The sequence below is a fragment of the Cetorhinus maximus genome, chromosome 6 (genome assembly GCF_964194155.1).
Source record: "Cetorhinus maximus chromosome 6, sCetMax3.hap1.1, whole genome shotgun sequence".
Taxonomy (NCBI): Eukaryota; Metazoa; Chordata; class Chondrichthyes; order Lamniformes; family Cetorhinidae; genus Cetorhinus; species Cetorhinus maximus.
In genome coordinates, this window is record NC_135884.1 from 130,088,408 (window position 1) to 130,112,982 (window position 24,575).

A 24,575-nucleotide genomic window follows, 5' to 3' on the forward strand; every position below is an offset into this window, starting at 1 on the left:
TTAACAGAGATGCATTTGGAGAGTGTGTGCAGCACATCCATCCATATCTAACAAAATTGCTGATGCGCCTCTAGCATTTTCCTTCTCTACGATTGCCCTTGGGGTTCAGCATCTGCATTCAGCACAGTTGAGCTTGGACACAATTGCACCCTGCGAAACAGACTCTCCACAACTGTCCCTGCCACCAGGGTCTGTTCGTGCTCTACCTCACTTTCCTTCGTTAAGGTGCTCCTTAAAACCTATCTCTTTGGCCCAAGGTTTTGGTCATTTGCCCAAATATCTCTTCACGTAGCTCATTGTCATATTTTGTTTTGTCATGCCTCTGTGAAGTTCTTAGGATGTTTTATTACATTAAAAGTGCTATATAAATATAAATTGTTGTTCTTTCACCCATGTCTTCAAAACATGCAGACCAAGAAGATTCCAGGTTTGATCCCTAATGTGTTGGGTTAACTGATGCAAGGCTATAAAAATTAGCTTTGAGTGTTGAAATCCTCAAAAAGAGAAAGAAACAATTAGTGTTTCTGCTCTTGATTGCCATTTAATGGTTCCTGCTGGACAATCCACATCAAAGCTATACTTTAATCTATCACTAACTACTGTTCCATCTGAAAGTTCATCTTTCTCCTTAATAACCCAAAATGAAAAGAGAAAACGCTGGAAATATTTGTGCAAAAAAGAAAGAATGGGCAAACATTTTGGGTGCAGACTCCTTGTCAGATGTATCTGGGTGCCTTTTAGTCAAATTAAAAATGTTCCAACAGTGAAAATATTAATATGGTGTTAAGAGAATCACAATTTTATTTACTCAAAAACAATCTGGATCTTCAATTTCAACACAAACGTCAGAAGGCTTTAGGATGTTTCTGCTGGTTCAGTGCACTGCTATCCCATCAGAGCAAATTTATTCGGTTTTCTGTTTTGCAGAAAGGTTTAACTAGCAAAATAAGTGAACTTCATAAGGATATCAGTTACTGGCAGAAAATGAAAGGCTAAATGCAGTACTAAGCTAAAAGACTTCCAAACATTATTACTAAAAGTGCTGTGGACTGGAGTTTGAATGCATTGTAGAATAAAGAATAAATTTATTTCCTTCTTGATATCTAAATTTTCATCAGTCTGGCTTCCCAGCTGCACGTGAGGTTTCCAAGCATTAATTTTATTTTATTTGGTCAGCCAAGTGTCTGACCATTGCGGAAATACATTACCATGATAAGAACTTCCAAACCAAGTTAATGAGAATGGAATGTCTGTTTTCTGATATGAAATGCACACTCTTTCTGCATAAGGCACACCCCATTTATCTAAATCCAGAAAGTATAGGTGGGCACCAGTTTAGAAATTCTGAGAGTGAATATGGGGTTTTATGGAGCTTAACCAATCAAAGTTGCCTATGAGCTCAGAGCTCTGTTAGACTTCCTGCTGCATGTCCAGCTAGGTTAGGGCAATAGCTTGCAGAATTATCTGGAGCAGAGTTGGAAGCATATCAGCTTCTAATAACTGGGCTTTTCATTCCGGCCTCATTTATGGGTCAATCAGTAAAAATGTCCTAAATCAGGACTTTTAGCATGGCGGGGTTTCCCTTCTTGCCATTTGAGGAGTTTGCGGAGAACACATCCCGGATGATACTAGCATAAAAGCAAAAAACTGCAGATGCTGGAAATTGTTTTTGTCCCTGCTGATACTGCCTGCCCTCAACCATTTAACTCTCCAATAAGCATTAATTGGCTGGAGGCAGGACTTTTGCCATTAACTCAGGAGGAAACTCTTTCGAGTAATCAACAGTCACAGATTGCAACTCTTTCGAGTACAATCACAGTTCTTGGTTTCCAGGAGTGGAACATGAACCCACAACCCTCTGATTCAAAGGTGAGGGTGCTATGAACTGAGCCACAGCTGACACCTAGTCGCACCTCAGAGAGCTACCAGCTAATCTGATTGGCCAGCAGCTTGCTAGTCCCTGCAGCGCCAGAAGCTGCAGTGGACATGACTGGGATTGCAAGTCAAAATCCCAGGATTCCAGGACCAGGTAAGTTTTGGGGGTCTCAGGGTGGGGTGGGGAGGTGAGGCCCAGAGGGTTGGGCAGACGTGTTGGTGGAGAGGTCAGGGGTCGAGAGAGGACCTGGGTGGTGGTGGGGTCATGTTAAAATGAGGCTGCTGTTGGAGGCATCCCCCCACTCCCTTCCCGCCCGAGAACAGAACAGGGTTACTTTTCCGGCATCCCCCCTGCCCCTGAACTCCTCCCGCCTGCCTGAAAATTGAGTCTGGGTGGGAAATGGCTCATCAGTGGTCAATAATTGGCCATTTAAGGGCCTCAATTGGAGCAAGGGCGGGCTGGCAGGCCTAGGTCTTGCCTGTCCCAGTGTAAAATTGCGGAGAGGTCAAGGCAGGTGGGAGCCTGGTGGGAAGGCCATCTGACAAATTTTACGGCCACCCCCTTGCCTTCAAACCCACTGGCAGGGCTACGTAAAATTCTGCCTCTAGAATACCGCTGACCTGCTTTATTCAAGTGTCAGATTATTGACTCTGCTATAGACGGTAAATTTGTTTCTGATTGTCCATCATCAGTTGGCTCCACCTTCAAGCTAATTTGACTCCAAAGAGTCCTTGTCTACTTCCATTCCAAGGAGAATAGTCATTAGTTGATCCTTAGATAACTGAAAAACATGGGATTGGGCCCACAGTGGGTGGGCACCAGGCTCAGCATTGTGAATAGTGAAACTCAGCATGAAATGTTTATTGCTACCATCCTCCTGATAAAAGGCCAGAGAAGAACAATGTTTCATGAAATTATGATTCTACCAGTTAAAAGTGGAGAACGTCAGTAGCACTTACCTGGCCCTCTGCAAACCAAGCATATTGGGCAACAAATGCTAGATATATGAACACATTGCTTCACCTTCAGGAAATGACTTCTAACCGCTGTTGTCCCAAGTTTCTGGGGATAATTTTAACTTTTATCATTGGGTGAAGCATGAGTGATGGTGAGTCTCAGCCCATTTTACATCTCTCACAATGTTTTTCTTTCCATTTACAGGTATCCCCCATTTAAACTGCATTATAATGGCACATTTTTGTCTTAGCGCAGTTGGTAAATTAGAGAAGTTCCCGGAATCATGATGTCTCCATTTTCATTTTAGCACAGTTACTGAGCATGTTCGTGTTTTTAAAGCAAGTTACTGCTTTGCTTGTCACCTCCCCTAACCCTCCCGCTTGCCACTTCCCTTCCCAGACTTCTCTGATTGCCACTTGCCTCCCTCGCTGCTTCCTTCCCCGGCACTCACCTTTTGAAAAATATTTTGCTTTTCCGTTCTACCTACCAACATGGATAATTTCACACTTCCTTATATTTGGCTCCATCTGCCAACTTCTTGTCCAATCACTTAGCTGGTCTATATATCTTTGCAGTCTTTATTGCATCCATTTCACAACTTACTTTTCCACTTATCTTGAAGAAGCAGCTTGGGACATTTGTCTACATTAAATACGCTCTATAAATTGAAATTGTTGTCTTTGTTTTCAACCTGGAAAGGAGACATCTGAATGGTGACCTTAGTAATTTGAGAGGTATATAAGATGATTAATGGTATTGAAAAAGTTACTCTTGATTTCTACTTTAAATTAAACAATGGAAGTTGGACAAGGGAACATGGAATCAAGCTAACAAGTTTAAATATGGTGTTGAGGTTTTTCTTGATGTAGAGAGTGATCAACACTCGGGCAGATTTCTGGACAGAGTGAAGGAGGTGAAAAACTTGGAATCATTTAAAAAAAAGACTTTCATTTATATAGCACCTTTCATGGCCACCAGATGTCTCAAAGCTTTACAACCAATTAAGTACTTTTGAAATATTATCACTATTGTAATTGTAGGATTGAAGTATTATCACTATTGTAGAAAACATGGCAGCCAAGCTCCCACACACAGCAATGTGATAGTGATCAGATAATCTTTTTTCGTTACATTGATTGAGGGATAAAAATTGAGCAGAACACTGGGGATAATTCCCGTGCTTTTCTTCAAAACAGTGCCATGGGATCTTTTTCATCTACCTGAGAGGGCAGACAAGACCTCAGTTTAACGTCTCAGCCAAAAGGTAGCACCTCTAGCAGTGCAGCATTCCCCCAATACTGCACTGTAGTGAAATGTTGACCTTGACTTTAGTACGCAAGTCCTGGATTGGGACTTGAACCCACAACAGTGGGACTCAGAGGTATGAGTACTACCAACTGAGGCACAACTGATACTGAAACTCAGTGCAACGAATAGATGTACTGGTATTAAGATCGACTGAATGGCCTTCTTCATGCATAAATATGTTATCTTGTGACTGGGACTGGTTAGCTTAGTTGTCTAGATGACTTGCATACAGTTCAGGATAATATTAACAGCATGGATTCAATTCCCCACTCCTGCTTTGGTAGACTTGGGACCTGCCTCCTTGCCCTGTCCCTGAGAGTAGAAGGCAATGGCAAACTACCACTGACAAAAGGTGCCAAGAAAACAGCTCAAAATGAAACATCAGCAGGCACTGAACCAAGGACCTGCCTTTGGGCAGAACACACACATATCTTCAGTGTGTTCAGTGACAGGGCAGCCTTAATCTTAAGGATGGAATGGAAATAAAATGCTTTAATAAGCATGAAAAGTAATTACAGAATATTGCAGAGAAAGTTGCATCTAAGGTCTGCATAATCTAATGATTTTTTTACATTGGACATACTTTGTTGTGAAAATATAGTTAAAAGCAACCATCACAATTGCATTCTGGCAACAGAGCCAACAAATAAGATAACTGAACAGTTTAATATAAGAACAAAAGAATTTTCAATTGTGCAAAAATCCATTTATCTTTGTCCTTCTCCTGAATGATCTCACTCCACATCCCTAGGATCTATAAGAAAAATTTTCTCGCCTTCCAGTCTTGCTATTAACTTTCGGATTTTTTAATTTGCATCTCTTGGTGTTTGAACTGTTCACCATATGAAGATTGTATTTGTGTGTATGAAAGAGCCACGTAGAACCATAGAATCGCAGAATTGTTACAGCGCAGAAGGAGGCCTTTCGGCCTGTTGTGTCTGCACTGGCTCTCTGAATGATCAATTCACCCAGTGCCATTTCCCTGCCTTCTTCCCGTAACCCTGCACATTCCTCTTTTTTAGCTAACAGTCTAACTCCCTTTTGAATGTTTTGATTGAACCTGCCTCCATGTGAGAATAGATGTTATTTTTTAAAATATTTTTGGGGAATATTGTGTTATTCTGTGAAGAAGGCTGTGCGCGTGTGTAAACGATTTGATTAAGCTGGGTCACCAGAGACACATTGTTTGGGAGGTTAAGACATGAAAGGATAGAAGGGTTAGGAGTGCATTTGTAATGAGATATTGAGGTACAAGTAAATGGGTTGTATCTAACACTTGCATTTTTAGATAAGTTGAGAGTTCATTTGAATATCAAAGGGAAGTCAGAGGTGGCAAGAAACACTCTTACAGGAGTTCAAAAGGTAAATAGAAGAGGGTATATTACATTTTATTGACCCAAAAACAGACAAAATAGAAACATGAACGATTTTATATTTGGAAGAATTTGAGTTCAAAGAGGTGTGAGAACAATTGAACCTGAGATGAAAGGGGAGAAAAGGTATTTTAGAGGTACTGTGGAGAGCTTAGGGGTTGGCTGTTGGCTGTGTGAGGAAGAGCTCCTGGAAACAGCTCTGGGCTGGGAGAAAGATGTCATTTGAATCCAGTCAAGCCAGAAAAGCCTTGGGCAGCAAAAAGCAGTCCTGTCTGAAGTCTTGGATTTCCACAGCAGAGTGTAAGAGAGTTTAAAAGGTTGTGTGGCATGCCTTTATTAAAGCTATAGCAGTTTGTCTTGGGTAATATTACTAGATTTTTATAGTTAAACGTCTATAAAGGAGTGTTGCCTAGAAGGTGTTTACTTGTGGGTCTGACCAAGTAGGGAGTCTTTTGGGGGAATGTTTTGTATGACTAATTTTAACTGTGTAACTGTAATCTTGTGTGCTTAAGTTTTCTTTCCTTCTTGTTAATAAAACTTTTAATTTTTTAAATCCAAAGAGTGTTACTGGACTTCTTGTTTGCTGTTTTCTTCTCATTTTCAGAATACAAAAAAGGCTATGGCCTGTAAGCCAAGTTTCCCTCTGGGATTTGGTTTGCTTAGCAATTAACATCTGCTGTGGTCATAACACTCCACCACACTCTCAGACAGTGCACTCCAGACCCTAACCACTCGCTGTAGGAAAAAGTTTTTCCTTGTGTCGCTTTTGCTTTTTTTACCAATTACTTTAAATCTATGTCCTCCAGTTCTCGATTCTTTCACGAGTGGGAACAGTTTTGGTTTGCTTAGCAATTAACAACTGCTGTGGTCATAACACTCCAACACACTCTCAGACAGTGCACTCCAGACCCCAACCACTCACTGTAAGAAAAAGTTTTTCCTTGTGTCGCTTTTGCTTTTTTTACCAATTACTTTAAATCTATGTCCTCCAGTTCTCGATTCTTTCACGAGTAGGAACAGTTTCTCCCTATCTACTCTGTCATGAGTTGGAATAGCTGTATCAAATCTCCTCTCAACCTTCTCTTCTCGAAGGAAAACAGTCCCAACTTCTCCAATCTATCTTCATAACAGAAGGACTATTGTCTTATATATGTTTTTGTTAATTATTGCATTTTAAAAATTCATTCATGGGATGTCGGCATCGCTGATTCGGCTAGCATCAATTGCCCATTCCTAATTCCCCTTGAGAAAGTGGTGGTGAGCTGTCTTCTTCAACCACTGCAGTCTGTGTGGTGTAGGTACACCCACAGTGCTGTTAGGGGAGGAGTTCCAGGATTTTGACCCAACGACAGTGAAGGAACGGCAATATATTTTCAAGTCAGGGTGGTGAGTGGCTTGGAGGGGAACTTGCAGGTGGTGGTGTTCTCATGTGCCTGCTGACCTTGTCCTTCTAGATGGCAGTGGTCATGTGTTTGGAAAGTGCTGTGTAAGAAGCTTTGGTGAGTTCCTGAAGAGCATCTTGTAGATGGTACACACTGTCCATTGGTGGTGGAGGGAGTGAATATTTGTGGGTGGAGTGCCAATCAAGTGGGCTGCTTTGTCCTAGATGGTGTCAAGCTTCTTGAGTGTTGTTGGAACTGCATTCATCCAGGCAAGTGGAGAGTATTCCATCACACTCCTGACCTGTGCCTTGTAGATGGTGGACAGGCTTTGGGGAGTCAGGAGGTGAGTTATCTGCTGCAGGATTCCCAGCCTCTGACCTGCTCTTGTAGCCACAGTATTTATATGGCTGGTCCAGTTCAGTTTCTGGTCAATGGTAATCCCCAGGATGTTGATAGTCTGTTATTAATGAGGTATTTACCTGCCCCATTTACTTCTGATTCTTTAGTCTCTTCCTGCATTTATCAACACCAGGTCGAGAATGCAAGTAGTAACAATATTGCAAGGCATTACTTATACCAGTCTGCAACTAGATCTTCAGAGATCTGGGAGATTGGCGTAATTTTGCTCTCAGTTTTCCAGTTTTCATTTTTTAAGTTATAAAAATGTAAAACACATAATTTGCACAGTTGTTCTCTTTTCTTGCTAACTAATTTTTAATTACTTATCCCTTAGTATTACATTATTTAGTGAATATTGGAAAAGTGCTAGAGAGCAATTTATGTTCATGGAAATATTTCTCAATTTTAATCACCTCATTCAGCTGAGAAGGCTGGAAAAAGGAAAGATTTAGATTTTCACAGAATGTTAGCAGAATAGGGACACATCATAATACAGTAAAACAATCAAGTCAGAGGGAGTACAGCTGCATTAAGTTTCAAGGGAGTAAGGCAAGGCTGGATGGCCTCTACTTTAATGCCAGGAATATTACAGGTAAAACGGATGAGTTAAGGGTGAGGATTGACACGTGGAATTGTGATATTGTAGACATCACTCAGACGTGGTTGAAGGAGGGGCAGGATTGGCAGCTCAACATTCCACGATATAGAATCTTCAGGCGAGACAGGGGAGGGGGTAAAAGAGGAGGAGGCATTGCATTATTAGTTAAGGGGTCAGTTACTGCAGTAAGGAGAGATGATATCTTGGAGGGGGCATCGAATGAAGCTTTGTGGGTAGAGCTTAGGAATAAAAAAGGGGCAGCCACATTGTTAGATGTTTATTATAAGTCCCCAGATAGTCAGCGGGAAATTGAGGAGCAAAATGTGCACAGTTTGCGGAGGTGTATAAAAACAATAACAATAGGGTAATTATATTAGGTGATTTCAACTTTCCCAACATTAATTGGGATAGACATAGTGTTAAGGGCTTGGTTGGAGTGGATTTCTTGAAATGTGTACAGGAGAACCTTTTAGGTCAATATGTAGAGGGTCCAACAAAGGACGGCGCAGTGCTGGACCTAATTCTGGGGAATGAAGCCGGACAGGTGGCTGAGGTCTTGGTGGGGGAGCATTTTAGTGATAGCGACCACAACATGATACAGTTTAAGTTTGTTATGGACAAAGAAATAGACAAGTTGCAAAAAAATGTTTTGGATTGGGGGAGAGTGGATTTTAGTAAAACAAGGCAGGATCTGGCCAAGGTAGACTGGGAACAGCTACTTGTGGGGAAATCTACAGAGGAGCAGTGGGGGGAGGGGCGTTCAAAAAGGAAATGGGGAGGGTACAGGCTCAACATGTTCCCTCTAGGGTGTTAGGAAGGAGTAACAAGCCCAGAGAACCATGGATGACCACAGATATTCAGGTTACGATGAGAAGGAAAAGAGAGGCTTTTAGCAGGTACAAGGGAAACAAATCAGCAGAGGTATTAGTGGAGTACAGAAAGTGCAGGGTGGAGCTTAAGAAAGCAATTAGGAGAGCAAAGAGGGGATATGAGAGAGCTCTGGCTGGTAAAAGTAGGGAAAATCCCAAAATATTCTGTAAGTATATCAATGGGAAGAGGATAACCAGGGAAAGAGTAGGGCCCATAAGGGACCAAGGGGGCAATCTATGGGTGGATCCAGATGACATTGCTAGAGGATGAAGGTATCGAACTCGGGGAGAGATACTGCGAGGTTCTTAAGCAAATTGATATAGGGAGTGACAAGGTATTGGAGGTGTTGGCAGGCTTAAAAGTGGACAAATCTCCAGGTCTAGATGATTTGTGTCCCAGACTGCTGAGGGAGGCAAGGGACGAGATCGCAGGGACTCTGACCCAAATTTTTAATTCCTCTCTGGCCACGGGGGAGGTGCCAGAGGAGTGGAGAACAGCTAATGTGGTTCCGCTATTTAAGAAGCGTTGTAGAGATAATCCAGGGAACCACAGGCCAGTGAGTCTCATGTCAGTGTTAGGGAAACTATTGGAGAAAATTCTGAAGGAGAGAATCTATCTCCACTTGGAGAGGCAAGGTTTGATCAGGGATAGTCAGCATGGCTTTGTCAGAGGGAGGTCATGCCTAACAAATTTGATTGAATTTTTTGAGGTGACCAGGTGTGTAGATGAGGGCAGTGCAGTTGATGTAGTCTATTTGGATTTCAGCAAAGCCTTTGACAAGGCCCCACATGGGAGACATATAAAGAAGGCAAATACACATGGGATACAGAGTAATTTGATAAGGTGGATTCAAAATTGGCTTAGTTGTAGGGGACAGAGGGTGATGACAGAAGGATGCTTAAGTGACTGGAAGCCAGTGTCCAGTGGTGTACCACAGGGATCTGCGCTGGGTCCCCTATTATTTGTCATTTATATAAACGACATAGATGACTATGTGGGGGGTAGGATTAGTAAGTTTGCGGATGACACAAAGATTGGCCGGGTGGTTAACAGTGAGGTTGAGTGTCTTGGGCTACAGGAAGATATAGACGGGATGGTCAAATGGGCAGATAAGTGGCAGATGGAATTTAACCCTGAAAAGTGTGAGGTGACTTTGGAAGGAGTAATTTTACAAGGAAGTATTCAATGAACGGCATGACACTAGGAAGTTCTGAGGAACAAAGGGACCTTGGCGTGTGTGTCCACAGATCTATGAAGGCGGAGGGGCATGTTAGTGGGGTGGTGAAAAAGGCATATGGGACACTTGCCTTTATCAATCGAGGCATAGATTACAATAGTAGGGAGGTCATGTTGGAGTTGTATAGAACCTTGGTGAGGCCACAGCTGGAGTACTGTGTGCAGTTCTGGTCACCACATTATAGGAAGGATGTGATTGCACTGGAGGGAGTGCAGAGGAGATTCACCAGGATGTTGCCTGGGATGAAACTTTTAAGTTGTGAAGAGAGGTTGGATAGACTTGGGTTGTTTTCATTGGAGCAGAGAAGACTGAGGGGCGACCTGATCGAGGTGTACAAGAATATGAGGGGCATGGACAGGGTGGATAGGGAGCCTTAGTTGAAGGGTCAGTCACGAGGGGCCATAAGTTCAAGGTGAGGGGCAGGAGGTTTAGGGGGGATGTGAGGAAAAACTTTTTTACCCAGAGGGTGGTGACGGTCTGGAATGCGCTGCCTGGGAGGGATACCTCACATCCCTTAAAAAGTACCTGGATGAGCACTTGGCACGTCATAACATTCAAGACTATGGGCCAAGTACTGGTAAATGGGATTAGGTAGGTAGGTCAGGTGTTTCTCACGTGTCGGTGCAGACTCGATGGGCCGAAGGGCCTCTTCTGCACTGTGAGATTCTGTGATAGGAGTTACTTTGCTCATTAAAACAACCATATTCACACAATGCAATATTTTAAAAGCTATTTGGTATTTTATCACAGACAAGTATGTATCTATACAGTTTTGTTTTTGGCATTTTGTTGAGATTTCTGTTTGTCCTTTTTTAACTTGCAGGAAGTTTATCAATCACAATGGCCAAGGACATTCACTGAAGCACATTTTCCATTCTATTGCCAGAGACATAACTCCGGGATCTGATGTCAGATGTTAGTTGATAATGGTTTAAAAAAATCTTTGTTTCATTGTTGTGAGGTACCACTCACTAATCTGTTAAACTCATTGCCGCAAGAACTTATAGAAACGATTACCTCAGAGCTTCCTTTATAAATTCCTTAGTTGATCAGTTTTCAGAGCGTATTCAACTATTTAACATCAAACTGCATGAAACTTGGAATTTCGAGAGGCTGAGTACTGACTACACTATTTACAAACACCAAGAGACATGTGAAAAAATTACCACTGCACCTTCCTCAACTGGTTGCAATATTCTCTCGGACTGAGCAATTCACCTCGTCCCACTACCCCTGCCTTCTACTTGTAACCCTGCATATTCTTTTCCTAATTAATGCTCAATATCCACTACTGTTTCATGGGGAAGCAGAATGTTCACATCTAGTTTGTGTCTAGTTTTCCAATGGTTTTCATATTAAATTACACAACAGGTCTGTCAGCAATGTGAGAAAAATAATAACTCCTTGGATGTAGACGTTGGAACTCAGTTCAGAATGGACCTGTTATACATTTCCAGCATTTTCTTTTAAGTAAGGTTTACAACACTTGCTCTTTTTTCTTATCTCTGCTTTTAAAAGTGAATTTATGTTGATGATAGGTATAGGTGTAAACTCACTGAAGTATTCAATTCCCTCTGGTAATGTACAGTTTAACACTTTTACATAGATTATTTTGCATAGTTAATAAACTGCACAGTTTACACTTTTATATAGCTTCTTTTGCATAGTTAATAAACTGCACAAAGGAATATTACACCAACATGCTAATCAGTACACCACCAGAGACCTATATTAATTAACTGGTGAATATGAAAGATCCATATTGAAGAAAAGTATCAATTCTCCCAGTGTCCTGAGTAACATTCTTCTCTGAATCCATATTACCAGATTATCAGATGGACTGGTCATTCATTTTCTGTTTGGCGGACCTTGCTATTTGCAAGGTCCTCAATACAGGAAAAGCCCCTTTGGCCCATCGAGTCTGCGCTGGTCAAACAAGTACCTAACTATTCTAATCCCATTTTCCAACATTAACCCCATAGCCTTGTATGCCATGGCATCACAAGTGCACATTCAAATACCTCTTCAATGTCATGAGGATTTCTGCCTCTACCACCCTTTCAGGCAGTGAGTTCCAGATTCCCACCACCCTCTGGGTAAAAAAATTCTTCCTCATATTCCCTCTAAACCTCCTGCTCCTTACCTTAAATCTATGCCCCCTGGTTATGGATCCCTCCACCAAGGGGAAAAGTTCCTTCCTGTCTATCCTATCTATGCCTCTCATAACTTAGTACAGCTCAATCATGTTCCCCCCTCAATCTCCTCTGCTCCAGGGAAAATAAGCCCAGCCTATCCAATCTCTCCTCATAACTAAAACTCTCCAGCCCAGGCAACACCCTGGTAAATCTCCTCTGCACTCTCTCTAGCGCAATCACATCCTTCCTATAATGTGGATTTCAGAACTGCACGCAATACTTTAGCTGTAGCCTAACCAGCGTTTTATACAGTTCCAGCATAATCTCCCTGTTTATATATTCTCTGCCTTGACTAATAAATGCAAGTATCCCATATGCCTTCTTAACCACCTTATCTACCTGTCCTGCTGCCTTAAGGGACCAGTGGACATGCGCACCAAGATCCCTCTGATCCTTGGTACTTCCCAGGGTCCTACCATTCATCGTGTATTCCCTTTGTTTGTCCTGTCCAAGTGCATCACCTCACAATTATCCAGATTAAATTCTATTTGCCACTGATCAGCCCATCTATATCCTCCTGTAATCTAAGGCTATCCTCCTCACTATTCACCACCCCACCAATTTTCATGTCATCTGTGAACTTACTGATCAACCCTCCTACATTCAAGTCTAAATTGTTTATATATACCACAAACAGCAAAGGACCCAACACCGTTCCCTGTGGAACCCCACTGGACACAGGCATCCAGTCACAAAATCACCCCTTGACCATCACCCTCTGCTTCGTGCCACTCAGCCAATTCTGGATCCAATTTGCCAAATTGCCTTGGATCCCATGGACTCTTACCTTCGTTATCAATCTCCCATGCGGGACCTTATCAAAAAGCCTTGCTGAAGTCAAAGTCGACTACGGCAAATGCATTGCCCTCATCTACACACCTGGTCACCATTTTGAAAAATTCAAACAAATTGGTCAGACATGACCTCCCCTTAACAAAACCATGCTGACATTTGCCTACCTAACAGTAGTCCTCCATTTGTTATAAAGCACTTTAGGTCATCCCAAGGACATCATAAGATGCTGCATCAATGCAAGTTCCTTCCATTAAATTATCCTGACCTTTCTAGAGCAGGACATATCAAAATGAGTCACAATTTTGGTTGAACATTAAGAGACGGGGAAGTGGACCGCTCAGACTGAGCTGCCGAGGCCTGTCTCCAGGATCAGCCTTGCTGTTGCTAGGCTGCAGCAGCACTTCCGGTCAGGTGACAGCAGTCAGCTGACGGTGTCGAAGGAGGCGGAAGTGGAAGCGGCGGCCGAGGTAAAAGTGGAGGCTCCTGGCCGCTGGCATGGAAATTTATTGGTGCTTTGGGTTGGGGTGGTTCGGGCCTTGACCCCCGAGGAGCGGCTAGTTTTATTTTATTATAATTTTTAATTGTTTATTTTTAAGCCAGGAGAGAGGGGGCGCGAGCGAGCGAGCGAGCGCGCGGGGGGGGCGGGCCGGCCGGCCGTGAAGCCGGCAGCGCTGCGTTTGTTCAGGCTTCGAGTCGCTTATAAATAATAACAGCGGCTGGTCGGCTGCCAGGGGAGGGGAGGGGGACAGAGTCAGTCATTGCGTCCCCAGGGCTCTGAACTCGGAGCCTGGCAGGTGGAGAGTGCTGCGGGGCAACGCTTCATATTCCACTTTCCAGAAAATTCGTTTTAACTTGCCTTCCGTTAAATGCCACAGGGGACTCGAAATGTCAAAACAACTTGTGCAGACTTCAGCATTTAGTGGAATACCCCCTTGATTTTATGTCAGTCATAAACTCTGGATGCGTTTGCTTCTCTCCTGTATCTGGAGGAAATAAAGGGATTTGGGTGCATTTCTGTACATTTTTAGTGTGTGTTTTTTTTGCCTGATTCCAGAGACAGGGCTTGACCTGAGACTGGAAGGATGGGGCAAGCTCCCTGGAGGAGGAAATCCCCCCCTTTCCCTTTCTCTGGGAGCTGCTCCAGATCTTAATACCCGATTTATGCCCTGGACTTCCCTTTGTATTTGTACCCAGAGATATCCGTAACCTGGGGCACAGCCTCATCACGGGGTTGAATAGATTTTGGATGCTTGGCAGGAAGTGAGTTACGTGTCCACCCATATCCCCTGGATCTCTCCACCCGAGACTCTTCTGTACGTACGAATTTCCTCCCCCTGCGCTACAAATTACGACCTGCATTTTCAGGTGCAGCAGGCAACAACGTTATTGCAATGTTTGAATTTTTAAAAAATGGATGTCGCCCGGGACCCCTGTTTTCTATTTATTTTAGTGCATTTTTACAGCATAAGTGAAAAAATTCCCCGATTGTAGATTCTTAACCATGTGCACCTAATATGCATGAATAGTGGTTGAATGAGTTAAAACATTTTTATTTTCATACTTTAAGAAAATATATAATCTGAGTTTGCTCTGCTTAGTCCATGGTTTTGTTTGTGCTAATTTATGCCCATTTTAAGTTCAGTATATTCTACTGAGATTCCCTGGTAAATTGAGCGTGCATAAACAGAATGAACACAGGAATGGGTATATTTTTGGGTCTAAGTTCCAGGTTATGCCCATGGAGAAAATTCCAGGCTCGGGTTTTGTGTTAAAACAAAACTGAAAGTACTTGACACCAGTGCTAAACTTGCAGTATAAAACACACCCCTCAGTTTGTTATTGTGTTCATAGTGAAATCCTTCCACTATCCCTTTAATGAAGATCCTTCTGAAGTTTTCAGTCTGAGAATATTTTATTTGTGCACACATGATATCGATTGTCAGGAACATGTTGCAGAGCTGGGTAATCAAAGGTTATTTTCCTTGTGAGGATTGTGAAAATTTGATACAATTAGAACAGCACTTTTTAAAACTATGGGTTCCCTGCACACACTGATGCATTCTGAAGATCCTTGTCCTGACTTTCAAAGGCAGTCTTGGCTTCCCATAGAAAGGTAGTGCTCTTGTTACAGAATATTTACCATACAACAAGAATAAGGTGTGATAAAGTTGAAAATGCAGAATACCAAATTCTTGAGGTGCTATGTTTATGGTGCAGAGCATTTTTGCCCTCTGCTGGGTGGATGTCTAATCTTGGGAGCTCTAGTTTGAAAAGTTAAATGTCTATGATAGTCATTTTTGGAGTTTGATATTATCATGTATTACCCTGAGCATGTAATTCTAAGCCATGTAATGAGCCTGATAATGCCCTGAACTAGAAATAAAGTGCATATGAGGAAAATAAGTCAACATTCTATTAATATATTCTGTAATAGACATTACAAAAAAGTCACGTGCAAGTGTTAGTAAAATGTTTTGATGTGATTTTGCTTGGTTTGACTGAAGCTTTTTCTTTGTCACTTGTCCATAAAATAGTGTGCCTTGTTCCTCCTAAGCACTTGATGAAAATGTCTCTAAGTTCATGCATCCATTTATGTTGGGGCTTCTTTTTGGAGGAGAGGTGGAAGGAAGGAGAGAAAGTAGTTTGTTGAAGACTTTCTAAAAATCATTGGATTAGGGCTTCCAGCTGTGACTTAAATCCATGGTCTTTGGTCCAGAAGCAAGGGTGCTGCCAACCAACAAAATGGTGAAATTTCAAGAATAAAGTGTATGTTGTGTATTGTAGGTTGGAACACCAGCAAGTAATTAACTTCAACAGTTTCGCGCACACTATTTTGCTAGTTATTACAGATTAATTGTGTGTGTTTCACTGTTTTTAAAGCACCAGGGAGGCACCATTGCACTATGTTCTGGGAAAATGGCAAAGCTTGTGATTTGTAGCTGTGCTGAAAGTATTTTCGATGAACATCAAAACCTGAGAAATGGCTATAATTGCCATCCTTCCTAAAATGTGGGTGTATGATGAAAAAGCAACAACCTTGATGAGAAAAGATAATTCAAGGTTTGTCAAAACAGTGGTTTAGTGCACTTAGAAACTGGCTGCTTATGTTTAACAGGAAATGAATTGAAATTGACTTGTTGAACCTGTTATGGGCCCATGAAACTGTCAGAACTAGGCAGACACTAACATAAACTTTGGAAATAGATTGATCATTTAGCTTGTATATAATAATTGTAGAAAAAAAACTTTATGTTGCACTCAAATGGCCTGAAGCACTTTTAAATACAACAAATTACTTGGGTATAGTAATTGTTATGTAGATAAACATGGCAGCCCTTTTCCACCGAGCCAGGTCCCACAAACAACACAAAAGACCACTTAAATCTTTTTTTTTTGGGTAATGTTAGTTCAGGGAACAATATTAATCAACAAATTAGGAGAATTTCCTGCAGCTCTTGGTATAAAGTCATGGGATCCTGAACAACTAAATCACCAGAATAAGCAGATGGGGCATTAGTTTAACAACTTCTCCAACTGCAGCACTTCCCAGTTTTATATCCTGTGTCTAGATTTATGTGCTCACATCCTGATCTAGGACTTGCACCTACAAGCCTTTGGGTACAAATGGAAGTGCTTCTAATAAGCCAAAATGGCTGCGTTTGTAACTGCTTTGCAGTCCTAGAAACAATTGAATGGTTTCTGGTCAAGTGAGATGATCATGTGGTAATTCTACCATGTATACGATTGTCAGAATGAAGAGGTTATGTGTAGAAGCCATCTAGCACAACTTCCCTGCTTTTCAGTTCAAAGTAAGTTGTATTATGCAGCAAAACCAGTTGCTATTTCCCCTTTATTTGTTTAAATAGCCTGATACTTCCCTTTGAAGAACAATTTTTCTTTGCAGTTTCAGAAAGTGATTTTGTGTGGTTAGTTTGCAATCTGAATTTTAACATTGCAGTTTGATATATTTGGTTAAGCAGTGGGTTTTATTTTAATGTGACAGGGATATAATCTGCTTTTGAGTTTTAGTCCATATGCCATCTGATTTGTTTCTCTGTGTATTTCTAACTAGTGCATCTACAAATGTAGTTCGAGTTGCTCTGAAGTATCATACTTTGTTCCTATAGAAGGTTATCATGTGTAAAACTAAAGGTGTGATAGAATTTCTCTCTTTTTTTAAACTTAATAGATGTTTAATTGAAAATGTTTTAAATGACTGCCATTCGCTCCCATTAAGAAATAAAAGTAGTCCAGCAAATGACCCTGATGAATCTTTGTACTCAAGGTGGCTGCACTTCTGATTAGGATTGCTAACGTCAATGAATTTTTCTGTATGTAACAATGAGAAGGAACATAGGAATTTAGCAAATAGGAACTGGAGTAGGCCACTTGGCCCCTCGAGTCCACTCCGCCTTTCAACTTGTTCATGGCTGATCTTCTACCTCAATGCCATTTTTCTGCATTATCTCCATATCCCTTGATGTTTTTAATATATGGAAATCTGTTGTTATGGACGGGGAGAGGGATTAATTTAAACAGCCTTGATTTCTCCTCTCACCACCTGTCTGTAAACAGAAAGGTGTTTTGATTTTGATTTTCCCCCTTTCTGTGGTGGCGTATTTTTCCCACCCCCTTAGTTTTGGTGTGATACTGTTTCTGTTAGCCCTACAGCAAACTAGAGATAGGGTTAGTTTATTTGCACACACTCAAACGTAGGAGGGGGGTGTCACTGTGTAGCCGCCAGTACATTAATACAAGAAAAGAGGGCTAGAGAAACAAAGAGGTACAGGGCAAAGACCACAGAGAAAATAAGAATTACTGTTTCACGTGAGTCCAGAAGCAATGTTCAATGGTGTAACCTTTCACAGAGTCAGCAGGTTGAAGACTAATGCTGGATAATTCACTTTTCCAGTAGCGATGACTTCCACGATGGGATGGGCATGCAGGGGCAAATTAGTCTTGCGGGCAATGGTTCAGAAGATCCAGTAGAAACAATGTTTATGGGGGCCAGGCATTCACCTGGACCGAGCACATGTTTTGAGTTGCTGCTTGGTTGATGGAAGATGGCAGTCTGCTTTTGCTCCATATGGCAGGGTAACTGGTTCTCCCAGCTTGCCGGGGTGGGGTCGGTGGGGGGGGTCATGTGATATGATTCCCACTTCTCCACTTTGGTTTGGACAAAGGATGTACATTCCTTTGTCTGGTTTTCTTGAGATGGTTAATGTTTCAACTGTTAATAATTTCAAAAATGGTTTTGGGGTCCTTTGTCCTATCAGACTGGTCATCTCTGTTGGTAAGGCTTTGGCCTTACAAATGTAAATGGTTTTTGTACAATTCCCTTGGATTTGATTTCTGCAGTTGCAGGGGTCATTCGTGTCTCTTTAGAGATAATGAGGTAACAGCTGTTCTGATTGCCAGGAAGTTCCTTTTGTTTGAGTCATAGCCAGCAATGGCTTCAGTCATTTTAAAGCCTTTGTCCAGTTTTTAAAAAATATATAAATTAATCATGATGATATATATATTTTTTAATAAAAATATGGAGTGAGGCCTTAGCTCTGGGATGTTATTGATCTCTGTCTTGAATATATTCAATGACTGAGTGTCCACAGCTCTCTGGAGTAGAGAATTCCAAAGATTCATCACCTCTGAGTGAATAAATTCCTCCTCATCCCAGTCTTAAATGGTCTACCTCTTATTCTGAGACTGTGTCCCCTGGTTCTAGACACTCCAGCCAGGGGAAACATCCTTCTTGCATCTACCCTGACTAACCGTGTAAGAATTTTGTAAGTGTCAATAAGATCACCTCTCATTCCTCTAAACTCTAGACAATATAGTCCCAGTCTCCTCAAGGGATAATCCTGCCGTCCCAGGGGTCAGCCTGGTGAACCTTCATTGCATTCCCTCTATGACCTGTATATCCTTCCTTGGGTAAGGAGACCAAAACTCTACATAGTACTCCAGGCGCAGTCTCACCAAGGCTCTATACAATTGCAGCAAGATTTCTTTATTCGTGTACTCAAATCCTCTTGCAATAAGGCTAACACATCATTCGACTTTCTAATTGCTTGCTGCACCTGCATGTGCTGGGACCATTGTTGTTTGTTGTCTATATCAATGATCTGGATGATAATGTGGTAAATTGGATCAGCAAGTTTGCTGATGACACTAAGATTGGAGGCGTTGTGGACAGCGAGGAAGGTTTTCAAAGCTTGCAGAGGGATCTGGACCAACTGGAAGAATGGGCCAGAAAATGGCAGATGGAATTTAATGCAAAAAAAGTGTGAGGTGTTGCATTTTGGAAGTACAGACCAAGGTAGGACATACACAGTAAATGGTAGGGCACTGAGGAGTGCGGAGGAACAAATGGATCTGGGAGTTCAGATACATAATTCCCTGAAAGTGGCGTCACAGGTAGACAGGGTTGTAAAGAAAGCTTTTGGCATACTGGCCTTCATAAATCAAAGTATTGAGTATAGGAGTTGGGATGTTATGGTGAGGTTGTATAAGACATCGGTGAGGCCAACTTTGGAGTATTGTGTGCAGTTCTGGTCGCCTAACTACAGGAAGGATATCAGTAAGATTGAAAGAGTGCAGAGAAGATTCACTAGGATGTTGCCGGGTCTTCAGGAGTTGAGTTACAGGGAAAGATTAAACAGGTTAGGACTTTATTCCTTGGAGCTTGGAAGAATGAGGGGAGATTTGATAGAAGTTTACAAAATTATGAGGGGTATAGACAGAGTAAATGCAAGTAGGCTCTTTCCACTTAGAATAGGAGAGATAAACATGAGAGGACATGGCTTTAGGGTGAAAGGGGAAAGGTTTAGGGGGAACTTCTTCACTCGGAGTGTGGAACGAGCTGCCATCTGACGTGGTAAATGCGGGCTCACTCAAGTTTTAAGAATAAATTGGATAGATACATGGTTGGAGAGATCTGGAGGGTTATGGACTGGGTGTAGGTCAATGGGACTAGCGAATAATATTTCGGCACAGACTAGAAGGGCCGAATGGCCTGTTTTTTTCGGTGCTGTAGTGTTATATGATTAACTTTCAGTGCCTTGTGAACAAGGACACCCTTTGGATATGAACACATAACAACCTCTCACTATTTAAGAAATACTCTACATTTCTGTTTATCCTATCAAAGTTGTTAACTTCATATTTTTCCACATATTCCATCTGCCGTGTTCTTGCCCACTCAATCAACCTGTCTAAACCCCCTTAAGCCTCTTTGTACCCTCCTTACAATTCCCATTCCCACCTAGTTCAGCAAACTTGGAGATATTACATTTGGTGTCCAAATCCAAATCATTGATATGGATTGTAGATAGCTGGGGCCCAAGCACCGATCCTTGCGGTATTCCACTAGTCATAGCCTGCCAAACTGAGAATGACCTGTTTATTCTTACTTCCTGTTTTCTGTCCATTAACCAATTCTCAGTCTAAGGCATATTATCCCAAATCCTATGTTCTCTAATTTTGCTTAGTAACCTCCTGTTTGGGACCTTTCGAAAGCCTTCTGAAAATCCAAACACAGCACATCCACTGCTTTCCCCTTATCTATTTTTCTCGTTACATCCTCACAAAAGTCTAACAGGTTTGTCAAACATGATTTCCCTTTCATAAACCCATGTTGAGTCTGCCCAATCCTACCATTTTCTCAGTGTCCAGTTACCACGTCCTTTATAATTGTAACATTTTTCCTACTACTGATGTCAGGCTAATCGGTCTGCAGTTCCCTGTTTTCACTCTCCATCCTTTCTTAAATAGTCTCTCCTTTCTTAAATAGTGGGGTTGCATTTGCTACCTTCCAGTCTTCAGGAACTGTGCCAGAATCTATAGAATTTTAGATGACCAGCAACGCATCCACTATCTATAAAGCCACCTCTTTCAAAGCTTTGGAATGTAGACCATCAGGTCCAGTGGATTTATCAACTTTCAGTTCCATTAATTTCTTCAGTACTACTTTTTTATCTGATACTAATTTCTTTCAGTTTGTCATGCTTGCTCATCTCTTGGTTCTCTAGTATTCCTGGGAGTTTTCTTGTGTCTTCCTCTGTGAAGAAAGACGCAAACTATTTGTCTAGTTTCTCTGCCTTTTCCTTTCCCCATTATAAATTCTCCATTCCTTGCCTGTGGTGGAATGCAAGTTATTTTTCTGTGAATTGTAAAAAATTGTTGTTTTAAGAGAACTATTTATCCGCAATACTTGATTAGAGATTGTGATTTATAAAGGTTTTCCTTAACATTTTTCCCTACCTAATCCTTCCCCTCCCTTTTCACACTCCATCTCCAAAATCCATTCATCGTTTTGTCCATCTCTACCTCTAACTCCTCCAGCCTGAAAATTACCACCCCGCCCCCCACTGGCCTTTCCTCTGCTTCTTGCACATCCCACTCTTTATCCTGCCATTGACAGCCTTCAAGGCCTTGTGCTCTGGAGTTTCCGCCCTTCCAACCTTCTACCTCCTCTCCTTTAAGCCCTGCTTTGCCCAAGCTTTTTGGCCATTTTTTTCTATTTGCACTTCTGAAACACTTTGGCACAGCTTGTTTTCCGTCATTCTGTATCCACCTTCTATCTCTCCCAGCGTCCAACCCCTCCAACTAAAACATTTAATTTGTTAAATAAGCATTGACTTTGGGCATTAGAGGACCTGACTTCAGGGAGGTACAGGGTTGAATTGTGCAAAGTTATACACCAGATAAGAATCTGGAGTGGTGAATCTTGAATCTTTCAGGTTAATTCAGCTCTCTTGCTTGTCCATTCCACTTCCTATGATGATTGATGAGTCTTAAATTTATCCTTATTAATGTTTATATTTAGCTAAAAATAGAAATATGTATTTTTTTAAAGGGATGTCACTGTAGACATGCAGTTTTCCCATGGCTAAAGAAATAAACACCAAACAACTTGCGTTGTTCACCAGTGATTTTGTAAAACCCTTAAACCTGATCTTAAAGTTACAGGGTGCTACAAGAAACCACATTACGAAAATATTTTGCTTGAATATTTAAATTTATTTGGTAAATTTATAATGGATAAATTTAGGTACTTGGGACAGTGTCCTTTGCTTTTTGGTATCGAGCTTTGGGTCGGGGGATTTGCCCTATATGCGAACTGCAAACAGTAGATTTCTTCAAAGTGAAAGGTTTAAGGACCATCTCCTCTGCAGCAGGCCTTTCTACTTGTTAAATACGGGAACAGTTAATTTTCTAGAACGTCAGCAATTAATTCTCTAGAACGTCAGGAAGGAAGTTGCTTCGTTCCTGAGGTAGAATCTTTTGAGCAGCCCTGTTGACTTGTGAAGTTATTTGGGCACTTTGAACATGTGCGAATGTAACATTTGTTAACTGGTGAGCATAACTAAACTTGGATTACCACAGTGTATCAGAGTATTGCTTTATTCCCATTTTATCCTGCACGGCCAGCTCGGTAGAGCATGAGATTCTTAATCGGCGGTTTATGGGCTTGAGACCCATGTTGGGTGCTCTTGCTTTATAGCACACATTGAAGTAAATAAATATGATCTGATAGCCATTACAGAGATGTGGCTGCAGGGTGACAAGGATTTGGTCCTGACTATTGAGGGGTCTTTGACATTCAAGAATAAGAAGCTAGGTAAAGGTGGAGGGGTAGCACTGTTAATTAGTGATGGCATTTGTATGATAGTTAGAGAGGACATTGGTTCAGGAGATCAGGATGTAGAATCGGTTTGGGTGGAGATGAGGAATAGTAGGGGAAAGAAGTCACTAGTGGGAGTGGTCTATCGGCCTCTAACAATAACCACAATGTAGAACAAAGTATACAAGAAGAAATATTGGGTGCTTGTGATAAAGGGACAGCAATAATTATGGGTGACTTTAATCGACTGGAAAAATCAGGTTGGCAGTAGTAGCCTGGAAGAGGAGTTCATAGAATGCTTTTGAGATTGTGTTGCTCTAAGAAATGTTCTGGAACCAACCAGAGAGCCGGTTATATTAGACTTTGTATTGTGTAACATAACAGGATTAATTAATGACCTCAGAGTAAAGGCACCCCTAGGTAGCAATGACCACGATATGGTTGAATTTTACATCTAGCTTGAAAGGAAGAGTAAGACTAGTATTTTAAACTTAAATAAGGGCAACTATATGGGCATGAGGACTGAGCTAGCTGAAGTGAACTGGGATACTAGGTTGGGGGGGTGGGGGTAGATCAATAGAGAAGTAGTGGCAGACGTTTAAGGGGACATTTTAGAATGCTCAGAATAAGTATATTCCTACTATAAAGAAAAATTTTGGAGGGAGGATCCATCAGCCATGGTTAACGAAAGAAATTAAGGAAAGCATCAAACTTAAGGAAAAGGTATATAACTGTGCAAAGATGAGCGCAGATCAGATGATTGGTCAGAATATAAAGAATGGCAGAGTACTAGCTAAAAATATAAAAACGAATAGCAAGAGTTTCTACAGGTATTTAAACAGGAAAAGAGGAAGTAAAGTGAGTGCTGGCCCACTAGAGAATGAGAATGGGAGGTAACTGATAACAAATGGTGGATGAAATGATCAAATATTTTGCTTCTGTCTTCATCATATAGGATACAAAAAATTCCAGTATAGTTATAAATCAGGAGGTGGAAAGGAGAGAGGAACTTGGTGAAATTACAATCACAAGGGAAGTGGTCCTTGAGCAAACTGATGAACTGTGGACTGACAAGTCTTTGGGTCCAGATAAACTTCATCCCAGGTTCTTAAAAGAGGTGGCTAATAAGGTAGTAGATGCATTGGTGTTAATTTTCCAAAATTCCCTAGATTCTGGAAAATATTCAAGAAGGGAGGAGGCAGAAAACAGGAAATTATAGGCCAGTTAGCTTGATGTCTATCGTGGGGAAGGTGTTAGAATCGATCACTAAAGAGGTTATAGCTGGGCACATAGAAAAACTCAAGGTAATTGGGAAGAGTTAGCATGGTTTTGTGAAAAGGAAATCATGTTTAACCAATTTATTAGAACTCTTTGAAGGAATAACATGCTGTGGATAAAGGGGAGCCTGCAGACGTACTGTACTTGGATTTCCAACCTCATCTGAGGCAACTCGCTTATCGAATGCCTTTTACAAATCCATACATATTACACCTACTGCCCTCTATCAATTGAATCAGCCACTTGAAAAATGCATATCTACCTTGAGTTCTGCTAATTCCTTCTTCAGAATCAATTCTTTTCCATGGCATCAAAGATTAGTTGGCAAAATTGGAACTGAACAATAGGCTGTCTTTAAAGAACAGAGTTTGGGTACAGTCAAGGAATATTCCCACAAGGGTAAAGAGAAGGCAAACAATCCATTGCACCCTGGATGATATGAGGGAGCAAAATGAAGCAGAAGAATAATACATATAACAGTTGTGAACTTGATACAATTGAGAATTGGGCTCATTTTAGAGGGTTCAGAGGGTAATTGAAAAAGCAAATAAAAGAAGCAAAGACATCGTATGAGAAGAGAATGGCAGCGAACATAAAATGGAATTCAAATTTCTTCTATATAAATAGTAAAAGGGTGGTAAAAGGAGAAGCGGGTTGATTAGGGACCAAAAGGGATTTATACATTGAG

The 24,575-nt window shown here is 41.4% G+C and overlaps 2 protein-coding genes across 3 annotated transcripts in view; one reads left to right on the forward strand and one right to left on the reverse strand.

Moving 5' to 3' along the window:
• Positions 1 to 24,575, reverse strand: part of kars1 (lysyl-tRNA synthetase 1) — a 531,769-nt gene that overhangs the window by 493,802 nt on the left and 13,392 nt on the right. The gene's annotated exons all lie outside the window — the stretch shown is intronic.
• wwp2 (WW domain containing E3 ubiquitin protein ligase 2) overlaps positions 13,413 to 24,575 on the forward strand; it is a 240,278-nt gene continuing 229,115 nt past the window's right edge. For both annotated transcript variants that reach the window (XM_078544500.1, XM_078544501.1), the window contains exon 1: positions 13,413 to 13,457. The gene's annotated coding sequence lies outside the window, so the exon portion shown is untranslated. The remainder of the gene's footprint in view (positions 13,458 to 24,575) is intronic.